Consider the following 15,636-nt stretch of genomic DNA (forward strand, 5'->3'; position numbering starts at 1 on the left):
TATGTGTGAATAAGATTAACGTACCAAGACCAAAGGAACTTCAGATTGTCAATTGTAAATAGCATCCAGAACTAAGTTAAGTTATTTTTATGCTTGTTATTATTTTAATAAATGTGTGTGAAAATTAATCAAGTTCTGTTTAAAGTTGGTCACCGTCAATCTGCTACTCTAAGCGTGCAAGTGGCATTTCTATCGTCTGACCTAACGGCTGAAGATAAAACACGCCACGATAAGACCACGAGACATATTGCTGACACTTGCCTACTTCGATAGAGCGACAAGTAAAATAATCTGATGGTGTGTGTACCGAAGGTCTTACAGTACGCACACCACACAAAGTAAGTACATCCAAAGTTATTTTAACGTAAATTTGTGTTTCTACTATGTCTTTTACGAGTGGTTTCGAAATAAAAGCACTGGAGCAGTATGAACTTTTCATATAAATTAATTAAATTTTAAGTCCACTTTTGATTGTTATTTTAGACTATAATTTGTTTTGTCCATTATCAGTCTATGGAAGTTTCGACATGTCGGATTGTATCTTGGATAAATGTGAAATGGCTCTCAGATATATCTCATGAAATGGAGGGTGGTCGGAAACTGTATGTCCGAACGCTTCTTCCTGAAACAATTGATTGTTTACTTTTTGCCAACTTCTTTTTGTATTCATTGCTTCCTATGATGATTCAGGAAAACTCTGTGAAAAATTTTAAAATATCTTTTTTATATTGTTGGGACTGAAAGGGTTAACGAATGTACAAATGTTGCACACTGATGAAATTACCTTACAACTTATCACATGTGGAGGATGGTTTACTGTATCGTAGATATTCTTTCACAAAATTTCGAATTAAAAATGACACTGTGGCTGTTCCTCTGGTAAAGTATTGTTTGCCCGATACATTCACGGCTGCTGAGGTAGATATGGGTGTGTCTAAAGTCTTCCGGCTTTAAACACTTGACGAGTAGAGAACCAAACTGCGAAGCAAAATTGTACTCATAATACACAAAAGAAAGAAACTTACAAGGAACCCCTTGAGTGCGAGGTCGCAAAAGGCCAATGATGTTTACAGAATTAGACGTCCTGCATATTGTCTACCATGCAACCACAATATTGGCTGCTTGTGGCAACAGGGGGCGGGACCGGAGGTATCCAATTGTGAGACAGCGTGATGAACTGCTTGGTCAACGAGTAGCTCACAGCAGTGCTACAGTGCTAGTGATGTTGAGCAATGGCAACGAAAAACAAAGCAGACCTTGCGTTATATCTACGTTAACAATTGACGAAGTGGACATTTCGTCAGAACCCAAGGAACCCAAGGAATTTCGCAATGAGAAAGAAGAGGCAGATGAAATATTAACTTTCCTCCAAGGTGAATCGTGGAATATGTGGTGTCCCATACGCCCGACTGTGTGCGGACAATGTACGTGAGGAATACAATGATGACGATACGTGCTTAACAAGTGAAAGTGATGCTGAAACAGGTGTAGAGCCAACAGTTAATCATCTTTGTCAGACAGGGATCCATGAATCCCGTCTCCAGTGAAGGGTAGTAAAGGACAATCGTTGTCCATGGAGCGAGTACTAAAAGTGGACGATCATCCGCAGCATAGTATAAAAAAATTGTGAACAGATATCGAATAAGTCCGCAGTAATATGATCGTGAAATGCATAAGAAAAGGTACGGATATTCAAGGGAGGGTGGTTGCGTAACTCATAGCGGTCATGCAGGATCGGAAAACGTAAGGTAACGTAATTTCAATCAAATGTTTAACTAGACGATGTACAGCAAACTGCAAAATCGGTCCGAAAATTTATAGATGAGATATACAAACTTATCCTGTCGTTCAGTAAGGAATTTGTTTTCTATTCCCACCTATCGGGATTTGGAGAGGAAATGCATATGAAGGGAACCCTGTAAATTAGAACTACGAAGAGAAGTTGTATCAGTATCAGATAACATAAATGCATTAACACATTCGTAAAAAATTATACCGACTGTCTATCTTGATGATAGTTTGGCTGTGATGCGAGAAGTTAAAGGTGCTCTGCCTCCTACGATTCTTACTTGTGTGCGTGACCTTAGAAGGGCAGTAAGGAATGTTTGCGTCACAGCATGCAAGAACGGGAAAATAGCCGTAAGAGAACTACAACTATGGTATGAGCACTACTATTGGCCAACAGCGGGTCAAAATAACTTGCTTTTGCTTGATTTCTGATCTGCGTATAAAAATCATACTCCTTTAGAGCAAAATGTCTCTCCTGAAAAGTGAGTGACATTGCAGTTCATACCACCTGGATCCACTGGACAAATTCAGCCTCTGGATGTTTGTCTTTTTCCGTGCCTATAAAACATATTATCGTGCTATCTGCAGCTACACCTTAAAGGATAGCCACTTTCACGACAAGCACCACGACAGACTGTTTCACATTCGGTTGCATGTCATCGCCTTCCATCAGTTCTCGTCACCTCTTTACATCAATATGATTCAATATGGATTCCTTAAGAGCGGATATCAGCTGAACGTACTGCACGATTTGTAACTCGCATGGGTTTCGAGTTCGATCTTGACTATGCGAATCTTTATGATCGCTGTGGCGCACCATTTTTCATTCGATGTTTATGGTGGAAGCTAATGGTTTGTTTTGAACGTTTCTTGAATGTCGATAATGTCCATTTTGTGAAGTGTAATACACACATCCTCTTAGAAGGTTGATCTCTGCACCTTCCGGACACTCATTTTCTGTCGCCCTCCAGATGCGCATGGTGAGTCATTAGCAGCTAATATTTTTCCTGTCATAATTGTTAAAGCGACACTTTCAAATGAGTCTTACTAATGATTAAACTTGCGACCTCGCACGCAAGAGGTTCCTTGTTAATGTTTAATGCCGCAGTGGTGCCAGGGTCACACGAAACAGAGCACAAGATAACAAGAGTACGGAAACAGGCGGATTCCTCCACAAAGGAACCATCCGCATTACGTCTCTTTAGGAAAAAATGCAAAAAAAATCAGTCTGGTCAGGGGTGGGAGGAGATTAGTTGTCGATGCGTCCGTGGCATTGGATCAGCTGCACTTGCGTCTTGGGTCCCATCTCATACGAAATGGCGAGCACCTCGGGGAAACGGTGTTAGTTGGCTGGGCACGAGTCAGAAAAAACCGGGCTTCCTGAGTCCTCTGTAACCATAAACTCTTTGCATACTTCAGCGACCACCGTGCGGCGCGGCGGTGGAACGTTTTGTGACTGGGAACGAGGATCTTGGCTTAACCGCCCGGTTCATGAACATAGTACAAACCTCTATAAATAAGAATAAATAAATACCTCTAGTTGTGCGTTAGTCGATGGAATAGGTGGGTGAGGCGTAGCAGGCGGACAACCTCTGGTCTACCTGCCAGACCTCAGCTGCAAAAGGCTTATACAGACAAATGTAGCGGTGTCTGGGTTGACCCTTATTTCCAAAACAGCATATGTATCCCCTACATAGATTACAAAAACTCCCAATAGCTCGGTTCATTTGGCACTAATGATACCCATATACCCATACAACAAAAAGACCTGGCTAGTCCACTTAAGAAGTCAACAGTGGACAAACTACAGTCACTAATAATCCATTTCTAGTGGAATACAACGTATATATTATAACTAAACGTGCTGAAGGTACATTCCATAAACTGCAGCCCCTCCTCATACACAAAGCATTAGAGGGGCTTGCAGGTTCACTAAAGAAACTGTGAAATAGTAGTCTCCTAGACGAGATACCAATAACTGCCACGTAAACAAGTTGTTTAACGCTAAATCGCTAGGAGAGTATGCCGTAATTACAGAGCTACACCCAGCCTGAAATCGTAGTTAAGTGGTAGTCAACCGCGTGGGATTAGCCGAGCGGTCTCAGGCGCTGCAGTCATAGGCTGAGCGGCTGGTACCGGCGGAGGTTCGAGTCCTCCCTCGGGCATGGGTGTGTGTGTTTGTCCTTAGGATAATTTAGATTAAGTAGTGTGTAATCTTAGGGACTGATGACCTTAGCAATTAAGTCCCATAAGATTTCACACATATTTGAACATTTTTTGGGTAGTCAGCTGCAGAGACATAACGCGCTTCGACACCAAATACCTACAATAAGTGTGGCAAAATTAAAGTGTGACTAAAATCGGAAACATGAAGACAGAAAACTGCTAGCTAGAAACGATGGCAGCTTTAACCTTTAAGCTTAATTTTCAGAATCACGGCGGCGGTTTCATTTACCTGTTAGCTGGTATATACATATCTCCATACAGTGCTTCAAATGCCAACATTTGGGGCATACCGCCATCGGGTACAAAGGGCAGGAGACGTGTGGCATATGTGGTTTAGCTATCCGCGATTGGTAATACTCCCTGTATGGTGTCACACCCTGTGTTTGTGAATTCCTCGCAACAATATTATGTATGGTACAGGGAACGTCAAGAATTCATAGAGGAGAAAAAGACGCAGGAAGTCAAGATCACCCGACGTAATATATAGTCTGAAACGAAAAGGCATTTAAAACCATCCAGGCCCCTACACTCATCAAGTCATTCACCTCAGCATCATTGTTGTGTCGAAAGACAGTATTGGCTTCTAGATTATAAAATATGGTGAAAGCACAAGAATCTGAAGCTGTAAATGCACGTGCAAAGCTGCATCACAAACTAAGCAAAGTACACATACAGCAGAAATAATGGTATAAAATATTTGGTCAGGCGAACATCCGCAACTGAGGAACATATTAATAGAATAAATACACTACTGGCCATTAAAATTACTACACCATGAAGATAATGTGCTACAGACGCGAAATTTAATCCACAGGAAGAAGGTGCTGTGATATGCAAATGATTAGCTTTTCAGAGCATTCACACAAGGTTGGCGCCGGTGGCAACACCTACAACGTGCTGACATGAGGAAAGTTTCCAACCGATTTCTCATACACAAACAGCAGTTGACCGCCGTTGCCTGGTGAAACGTTGTTGTTATGCCTCGTGTAAGGAGGAGAAATAAGTACCATCACGTTTCCGACTTTGATAAAGGTCGGATTGTAGCCTATCGCGACTGTGGTTTATCGTATCGCGACATTGCTGCTCGCGTTGGTCGAGACCCAATGATTGTTAGCAGAATATGGAATCGGTGGGTTCAGGAGGGTAATACGGAACGCCGTGCTGGATCCCAATGGCCTCGTATCACTAGCAGTCGAGATAACAGGCATCTTATCCGCATGGTTGTAACGGAACGTGCAGCCACGTCTCGATTCCTGAGTCAACAGATGGGGACGTTTGCAATACAACAACCATCTGCACGAACAGTTCGACGACGTTTGCAGCAGCATGGACTATGAGTTCGGAGACCATGGCTGCGATTACCCTTGACGCTGCATCACAGACAGGAGCGCCTGCGATGGTGTACTCAACGGCGAACCTGGGTGCACGAATGGCGAAACGTCATTTTTTCGGATGAATCCAGGTTCTGTATGCAGCATCACGATAGTCGCATCCGTGTTTGGCGACGTCGCGGTGAACGCACATTGGAAGCGTGTATTCGTCATCGCCATACTGGCCTATCACCCGCCGTGATGGTATGTGGTGCTATTGGTTACGCGTCTCGGTCACCTCTTGTTGACATTGACGGCACTTTGAACAGTGAACGTTACATTTCAGACGTGTTACGACCCGTGGCTATATCCTTCATTGGATCCCTGCGAAATCCTACATTTGAGCAGGATAATGCTCGACCGCATGTTACAGGTCCTGTACGGGACTTTCTGGATACAGAAAATGTTCGACTGCTGCCCTGGCCAGCACATTCTCCAGATCTCTCACTAATTGAAAACGGCTGGTCAATGGTGGCCGAGCAACTGGCTCGTCACAATACGCCAGTCACTACTCTTGATGAACTGTGGTATCGTGTCGAAGCTGCTTGGGCAGCTGTACCTGTACAAGCCATCCAAGCTCTGTTTGACTCAATGGCCAGGCGTATCAAGGCCGTTATTACGGCCAGGGGTGGTTGTTCTGGGTACTGATTTCTCAGGATCTATGCACCCAAATTGCGTGAAAATGTAATCACAAATTTCGTGAAAATGTAATCACATGTCAGTTGTAGTATAATATATTTGTCCAATGAATACCCATTTATCATCTGCATTTCTTCTTGGTGTAGCAATTTTAATGGCCAGTAGTGTAAATCCGCTTCAGTTGCCAGCAATTTCATATTTATTGCACAACCAGTTTCGAAGCCTAAGGCTTCATCTTCAGGTGACACCAAATAATTATGGAGACCTAAATGTCTGGTGATTGGGCCAGTCGGTCATGGGAACTTACACCCATGTCAAAGGAGTGCAGGACCAGTAACCGCGGCTCCCGCCTCTACAGCACTTCACGGAAGCGACTAGTGTAGCCGACCAGGGAGCCAGCTGTCCGTGGCGCTGGTCCTGCGCCCCCCCATGCTTTTGTATGATGTGGGTGTGACTCCTACGACTGGCTGGCCTTACCGCTGCACAGTCATGTTTCCATAATTATCTGGTGGCACCTGAAGGTGAAGCTTCAGGCTGCGAAACCACTCGTTCAATAAATAAGAAATTACTGGCAACTCAAGCTGATTTTTTATTCTGTTCAGAAATAATAGTGGTAACAGAACGTGTTGTTCAGAAGAACCATGCGTGTTCCCGCCAGAAAAAAGGAAAAAGAAGAACGGGAAAGATAAAGCAATCTTAATAAAGCCATTAAAATCCAATCAATGTACCAAGATTATCATATCTGGTTCAAAACTGGCAGACCTTGAGATTTTGATCTTGTCTGATGGATCAGATGACGACCGAAAATACGACGTTTCCTTGAGGAAACCAGCAACTCCCTCAACTTATGTATATCCACCCGGGCCCTACCCCTTTTCAATTGCAAATTCGTCGGAATGTGGCTCCCCTACTGCAGTGGAATATATGTGTACGAACTACGTCTTCTAGCGCAAGGAAGAGTAACTTATGGTTCTACAAGAGACACATATTAAAGCTCCTGACATATCTGTACTACATCGTTACACCTTCCACAAAAAGGACGCCCTTAGATGGGAGAGAGCTGAAGCAGGGGTAGCTATTTTTGTGAATACTCCATACCACTACTCGCAACACCAGATTACGAGTAGTCGCCGCATCAGTGCATGTTTATCATAGATTAACGCTTTGTTCTCCTTACTTGCCCCTACGTGAAGTTCTAGATCAAAAAGCTCACAGAATTCATGGTGCTGCTTCCCCAACCTTTCCTCTTATGTAAAAATTTTGGCGCACACAAGCTGCTATGAGGCCCAGAAACTGCATGCCCTATGTGTAGAACAGCTGAGAGCAACTTATCGTCACCAAATACACGTCTAATGAACAGGAGGCAAAGCATGCTCTTCAGAAATGCAGCAGGGTATTCACTGGTAAAGAAATATCGATATGCTCTACAGCCCAGTAATGGGACAGAGATGGTCCTGGAATAGGACGTCTGCAACTTGAGGGTCCAGGATGATCTATGACCCCCTTCTCCTTCCGTCCCCCTTCTTCTTCTCCCTGTAGGCCAGTTGGGTAACGTATAAATGGCAGGCTGTTACGCTATTGGTTGGGCTGCTGATTTCAGTAGCGAGTTGTTTAGAAGTCTTAAGTTAGTAATAATTATACAACGCTTAGTGTCCCACCCGCAGGCCACCATTACTCTGTACATCTTCCCACGAGATGACAGCGCACAATGCAGACCTGCTTTAGGAGTACAGAAAGATTTACGTGTTTAATACATGTCTTGCTCATTTTTCCCACGTGCTGGTTGTGATATCGGTTTTCTGCTAGGAGTAGCGTATACCTCCCACCGATTGGGCAGTGGACATGTGCGAACTTACCCTCCTCTTAGATGCTGGCAGTGTGCTGTGTGATCTACATTCTGCATGCACTAGCTGATCAAAATTATGTAGATACCTAGTAGTGACATTAATATGGTGTGTATCTTCAAAGAAAATCGTGTCTGTCAATAGAGAAAAGATATTACCCCGTCAGTGATTCCTCCACAAACAGAGAGGGTGACGCTTACATATCTTTTTAAATATCATGAATCTGACATTGCTGTGTAGTCTGAATATAAAAACGAAAATCTGCACTGACAGTATAAAAAAGTAATTTTTATAGAAAACTTCGTTACTTATATTTCGTTCCGAAGATGGAACTTCTGCTATGACTGTCATTTAATCCCCGTCCCTGTTCCATCTGCAAATCGCATATGGAAAGAATTATTGTCGGTAAACTCTCATATTAGCTCTTATATCACGGATTTTCTCACTGTTGTCATTTCGCAAGGCGTATGTGGGATGAAGTAATAAGTCGCCCACCTCTTCTCGGAACGTATTCCCTTGTATTTTTATCAGCAAACCTCTCCGTGACGTACAACAGCTCTCTTGTAGCGTCTACCACCGGATCTTGTTTAGCATCACCATAATGCTGTCGCACTGATTAAACAACTGCATGCGTGCCATTCTGTGTTGGATCTTATCTACCTCTTCTATTATCGTGACCTGGTAAGGGTCCGATACTCAAAAATCGGTCAAAGAAGTGTTTTGTAAGCCACTTCTTTCGTTGATGAATTACTTCTACTTAAGATTCTTCCATTGATCTGGGCCTTCCATCAAAAATGGTTCAAATGGCTCTGAGCACTATGGGACTTGACTTCTGAAGTCATCAGTCCCCTAGAACTTAGAACTACTTAAACCTAACTAACCTGAGGACATCACATACATCCATGCCCGAAGCAGGATTCGAACCTGCGACCGTAGCGGTCGCGCGGTGCGGACTGTAGCGTCTAGAACCGCTCGGCCACCCCGGCCGGCGGCCCTCCATTCTCTGGATGGTTAATTTAGAGTATTTTATGAGTCTTATTGTTTCTAGTAATTTTTCATCAATAGTGTAATCGTGCAGTAATGGATTCCTCGAAATATTTATGTCCACACTATTAGATTTACTTACATTCAGTGTCAACTTCCTGTACCTATCCTTGATCCACTGCATGTCTTCCTGCAACCAAGTCTTATTACGAAGTACTACAAAGCGTGTCTCCCCCATACAGGAATAGTTGACTGTGTTCCCAGGACGGTTCAGTCGTTAAAAATCACCACTGCTCTTCGGAATGTTGGCTCACACATGCGTGTTTGGGACTACGTAGCATATTTCAAAAAACTTCTACTGTAGAATGCTCTTTCCTTCCAAGAATCGAAGTGAACCAATACCACTTTATACTTCCGAAGCTTTGTCACCCTCCCGCTGATTCCCTTGCTTATAAAAACAACACTTACTCAATTTTTTTAAAGAGAGAGGGTGACGCTGACTTAAAGGTGTTCGGACGAAGATTCTACTACCAAAACGTATGAGAATTATAATATTGTCAGACAGATGATGACAGATGTTGTGATGGGGTATTTTTTTTTTTTATTTCTTTACTTTGCCTTTATGTTACAAGGACCATACAGCCAACAACCGTTATAAAGTTCCAAACAAAAATTATCACAGAAAAGCAGAATAGCTTAAAATTACGAAGTTAGCATCAAACAGTCTCAAAGTAAATCAAAAGCGCAGCTAGACGAATATCAGACAGCCGGCGGCAGTGATGACGAAGCTATGGGAGGTGCGTGGGGGTATTTTGACACAATGCCATTGCTTGTCACCTTTTAATACATTCAGACAAGGACCATACGGCACGTGGACGTGGTGTGCGGGCCGCAGGCAGGCCAAGACTTAGTCTGTCAACTTTGCTCGTTACTTCCCGGAAGTACGCGGTACAGCTCGAGGCTTCAGTTTGCATTGCGGTGCGGCATTTTCCGGCCTGTACTACTCTCTTCAGTTCAGCAGAGTCAAGGTGCCAGCGCTGTTTACATTCGCTATTTGTACGTGGTATGACAGACGTTCACAAATCCAGTGCTTGTTTGCACAAAAAGAGGCAAGCTAGCAATGTATAGTCATAAACCTTTAAAAATGAACGTGAATGACAAAATAGAGGGACGAGAATTCTCAGTATCTATTTTGCAGTTGCAACGAAATTACAACACAATGTAGAAAGAATGATAATACTTATTTGTCAATGTAACGGAAAAAAATTGCAACCATCGACACATGTGGTTTGTGTTAAATTGGTTGGTATGGAGCACGTGAAGAAATTTAATTGAATTTCGGAAGGCGTACACATTATTTCCACTTTCTATTGCAACAGGTTTCAAAATGGTTCAAATGGCTCTGAGCACTATGGGACTTAACATCTGAGGTCACCAGTCCCCTAGAACTTAGAACCACTTAAACCTAACTAACCTAAGGACATCATACACATCCATGCCCGAGGCAGGATTCGAACCTGCGACCGTAGCAGTCGCGCGGTTCCGGACTGAAGCGCCTAGAACCGCTCGGACACAACGGGCGGCTGTAATAGGTTTCGATAGAATTGAACGAAGAGTATAGGGACTTTATGTATTACTGTGAAGTACGTTGCTTAAGTCAAGAGACATGTCTGGAACGATTTTTTCATTTAACACCCAATATCGTTGAATTTATGAAGTACAAAGGGGGCAGGAAAGAACCTCTGGAATGGATTGCATACCTCGCATTTTAAATAGACTTGAATGCACACTGCCCATAGGAAGACATTACAAGATGGGAAAGAACTTATTTCCAATTTCATGCGGGAGCATTTGAAAAGAAAATCGCATTGTGGAAGGGACAAATTCTGACAAAAAGATAGTTAAGTTGCCTAAGCTCACAGGCCTTAAGGAAAATGCGAGGTCTGAAGAATTCATTGTGGCCTTGAAAGAATTACATGGATAGTTTTCTAAACGCTTTTGAGGACACTGTCAGTCTTACATCTGTTTTCGTACTATTTTCGAGAGCGTTTGTCGTTTCATTTGACAGTGACCCTGTGTGTGTGTGCATGTGTAACTGATTGATCTGCCAAGTAATTCCCGCTTTAAAGACTTTAGAGCTGCGCAGGACGTCTACATTTTTTTTCCGCAGTTAGAGTTTCCATGTCCTCATAATAAGTTCGCAAACTTGATAAATTTTTCTACCAGAATATGTGTGTGAAAGCCTTTTCTCGATTATGAAACTAATAAGTCATGATTATGTGGGAACCTGACTACGAATGTTCGTGGAATTGTTTCCGTGGTTCGTATACCTACAGTCTGCACCAGATAAAAATTATATTATGTCTTCAGCATACCAAAAATATTTAAGTAATACTGATAGTTTATTTGGTTTGAGATCAATGTTGTTGAGAGATATGAAACAAGCCGTATACAGTACGACTGTATTGCCGCTATCGCCGTTTACCCATGTTCACACTCTTTCCACTCAGCGTGGCGTGGCGGTGGGGATAAGGTGCACTGTCATTGAGCGCTATGGCATGTGCGCCAAGGCACGGCACGCGAGCCGAATTCTTGGCCAGCCCTGATCTAGACGGTCTCCCATAGAGTTAAAAAGAACGTAATTCAATTGCATTTTTATTCCCTGCAGAGTAATATTGTTAAGTCATTAAGGTCAGCAGTAGACCCGCCAGGGTACCCGAGAGCGCTAACGTGGTGCTTCCTGGGTTCGGGTAGGCGCGCCGATCTCGGATCGAATTCGCCCAGCGGATTAACGACGAGGGCCGGTGTGCCGACCAGCCTGGCTGTGGTTTTTAGGCGGTTTTCCACATCCCGCTAGGTGAATACCGGGCTGGTCCCCCCGTTCTCCGCACTATTCCACGATTTACACTCGACGCAGACAGTTGGGGTACACTGATTCCGTCCTGGAGGGTAAAGGGTGGTGGCAGGAAGGGCATCCGGCCATCCCTAACACTAACATTGCCAAATCTGTTGTAACCACGCCGACCCTGCGATCGCTGCGGGACTATGGCGTGAGCGAAAGACAGAAAGCGAAAGAATAAAGGCCAGTAGTACAACCGAGCGAAGTGGCGCAGTGGTTACCACACTGCACTCGCATTCCGGAGGATGACGATTCAAACAAGCGTCCGGCCATCCTGCTTTAGGTTTTCCGTGATTTCCCTAAATTGCTTCAGACAAATGCCGACTTCTTTCCCCATCTTTCCCTAATCCTATGGTACTGATGACCTCGCTGTTTGGTCCCCTCCTCAAAATCAGCCCATCAGCCAACCAACACCACACAGTTAAATACAATCTGTAAACAAGTGCGATAAGTGATCGTCAGGTAGGTAAGGGGGTTAGTTTCCTAGGAATGGTCGGTGTCATAACCTTCTTTCCATTCCGTTTTTGGTCAGTGACCTACTTTTTTCCTGTGACAAGATCTACAACGAGGAAATTGAAAACAGTATCCCTCCCCACTAGACCAATCAACGACGACCAAAAAAGGCGGATTAGGGGAAAAGTAGTGCAGTCGAAAATTTTTTGCACAGTTCTAGGAGGGAGTGTCCTGAACAACATACTAAAAATCCTGACCGGTGGGGTATGAGTGTTGGGGTGGGGATCGGTCTAAAGGCTACTTTTTTTGTTTTTCCCGAATAACTCGAAAACGGCAGATTCTGGCGAAAATGTTTCCAAGTGCAAAATTAAACTACACTAAATTTCCTGTGAAACAGGTCGTATTCATTTTTTCTCTAGGACTAATAGTTTCTGTGTTGCAAGGATGAAAAAATCGCATATTATTAAAAATATTGTTCCAACGGTATAAGATTAATGTTTATCTTTACATGAAGTGGCTCAAAAACAAATATTAAATGAGTGTAATGCATCCAAGCGCAGTACAGCCATATTGAGGGATAAATTGTGTTCCGTGAATGTAATACAGTGGAGGGGAAGAGGTGTGGGATAGTAGCGCGAGGGAAGGTAGACTACCAGGTTACGTCCCAGCATTTTCCTCCTTTATATGTCTGCAATCTGAAGAGCGGGCGGGTGATTCTCCGCTCTGTCAGCCGCTCTCACAAAAAGCAATTATAGGGTGTTTCAGGAAGTTATACGTGCCTTCCACAGCGAAACCAGTGAGTCACTGCCGAGCCCGTGTGCAGACATGCCCGAAGAGTGTTGCAAAAAAAGCGATAACGCTACTTGGAATGTGGATATGAGTTAATACTAGCGAAAGAAACGCATATGAACAGAATGTACGGCTCGTTGCATACGAGTGGGAAGCAGCCGCTCGTGATCGCAAAGACTCGGGGCGTCAGCAACAGTTTCAGAGCACACACGACTGCGTAGCAGCAATAATAGTGCAGCAATGCTATATTAAAATCCAACCAGTATGCACGTAGGCAGAAGAATGCAGGAAGAGATTGCTTATATCGTTTATGAATACAGTAATAAACGCAACAGGAGCTTTTGGACTCACACAATGATTTGTTCACGACTGCTGAATAGGAGTGGTCGTGACACTCTTTATGAATTTAAGAGAAGATCAAAGCGTATTCTTTATTTTCAAATGTATGTACAGTCGCTTGATGAAGTAACTGTAAAGCAGTAGCTATAGTGCCAATTTTTCATCTTTCCCAGATATCTGCGTAGTGGTTGCATTCTAATTAATCGGTATTACTATTAAAGAATCGATCCAGACGGCGGCTGTGGCCGAGCGGTTCTAGGCGCTTCAGTCAGGAAGCGCGCTGCTGCTGCAGTCGCAGGTTCTAATCCTGCCTCGGGCATGGATGTGTGTGATGTCCTTAGGTTGGTTAGGTTTAAGTAGTTCTTAGTCTACGGGGCCGGCCGGTGTGGCCGAGCGGTTCTAGGCGCTTCACTCTGGAACCGCGCGACCGCTACTGTCGCAGGTTCGAATCCTGCCTCGGGCATGGATGTTTGTGTTGTCCTTTGGTTAGTTAGGTTTAGGTAGTTCTAAGTTCTAGGGGACTGATGACCTCAGATGTTAAATCCCATACTGCTCAGAGCCATTTGAACCATTTTTTAAGTCTAGGGGACTGATGACCGCAGATGTTAAGTCCCATAGTGCTTAGAGCCATCTGAACGGAATCGATCCCACAACATTGCGTAAAAGAGGAACTTTTGTAAATCTCCATGGGACGTCTTGCACATACCGAAATTCACAGAAGGAAGCCGGCTGAAAAATGTCCAGGGATTTGAAGAAAAAAAAAAGTTCAAATGTGTGTGAAATCTTATGGGACTTAACTGCTAAGGTCATCAGTCCCTAAGCTTACACACTACTTAACCTAAATTATCCTAAGGACAAACACACACACCCATGCCCGAGGGAGGACTCGAACCTCCGCCGGGACCAGCCGCACATTCCACGACTGCAGCGCCTGAGACCGCTCGGCTAATCCCACGGGGCCGGGGATTTGAAAAGCACGCTATGTGATCTGCACAATCAAATTCCATACCCTAAGGGGGAAATTCACGCAACGGTAGAAGAAATATTTTCGCTGATTACTTGAAAGACAATGCTGACAAAGCACGGTAGCTAGAGTGATCACTGCATCAATTTACTTGAATGTCAAAGTCTAATCATTTTATATTACTACTGAAATGTGAGCAATTAAATATTTTGTGGCTGAAATAATATAAGCCTTTGATTACACTGAACTGGGGGTGGTACAGGAATTTGTTTTAAAATGTTGTTAATTGAAGATCTTTTCATTCACACCAAAGGGCTCTCGCCAGGGGGCAACAAAACATCTGCTCCTTAGAGATATTTCGAGTTTTAAGTGTGCTCATTCGAGTAAACCACCCTTAGAACACAAACACAATATATTTTAACAGTCATGTGAAGCTACACCATTTCTCTCCTGATTCGGTTTCGAAGCAAAACCCTCACTAAACGTAGCACACACTTCATGCGTCTCTCTTCTTAATCTTATCGTGGTAAGATATGTCCCATATTTCTGAATATTTTTTCAACGCTTAAATGAACAATTCCACGTCCAAACCGGCTGCATCCCTCCAGGGTGACGGCCGCTGTTGCTGTGGTTGCGAACGAGTGTGCGCTGCCCCATTCACCTACCACCACTGTCGCTTCGCGGCGATCGGCGAGATAGCTGCGATGCATCAGTGGCCACCTTGCAGAGTCCCTGTCCTAGTGTGCGCAGCTCCATTCTTTCACATGCACTGCTGAAACGAGCGAGAAAATGATGCTGCGAGCTCAAAATGGTTCAAATGGCTCTAAGCACTATGAGACGTAACATCTAAGGTCATCAGTCCCCTGGACTTAGAATTACTTAAACCTAACTAACCTATGGACATCACACACTTCCATGCCCCAAGCAGGATTCGAACCTGCGACCGTAGTAGCAGCGCGGTTCCAGACTGAAGCGCCTAGAACCGCTCGGCCACAGCAACCTGCTGCTGCGAGCTCGCAATCATAAATCGCCCATGGGTATACAGTCTACGAGTGCGTAGAACTCTGCACATTGTTCTATACTGCTACAGGTGAAATTGGTTCTGAGTCATCCTTTACGCAAGCTGTAGTGTTCTTCCGAGAAATGCCACTTCCCTCCACCACGAGCGGTGCTGGATTTTCAATTTGCGGACTCTACCACTCCAGCATTTCCAGTTGTGTTATGTCAGGGGTGGCCAAGATTTAGGCTCGTGGGCCATGCCCGTGCACGAGTGCCAAAGCGTCTAGCCTCGGTACACATTTTCCCCACCGCCACGCCATACAGTCTGATGTCAATAGGAGG

At 44.0% G+C, this 15,636-nt stretch overlaps 1 protein-coding gene across 2 annotated transcripts in view; it reads right to left on the bottom strand.

Annotated features, from left to right (window-relative positions):
• Window positions 1-15,636, bottom strand: part of LOC126249803 (uncharacterized) — a 619,524-nt gene that overhangs the window by 358,486 nt on the left and 245,402 nt on the right. The gene's annotated exons all lie outside the window — the stretch shown is intronic.

Source organism: Schistocerca nitens, chromosome 3 (genome assembly GCF_023898315.1).
Source record: "Schistocerca nitens isolate TAMUIC-IGC-003100 chromosome 3, iqSchNite1.1, whole genome shotgun sequence".
Taxonomy (NCBI): Eukaryota; Metazoa; Arthropoda; class Insecta; order Orthoptera; family Acrididae; genus Schistocerca; species Schistocerca nitens.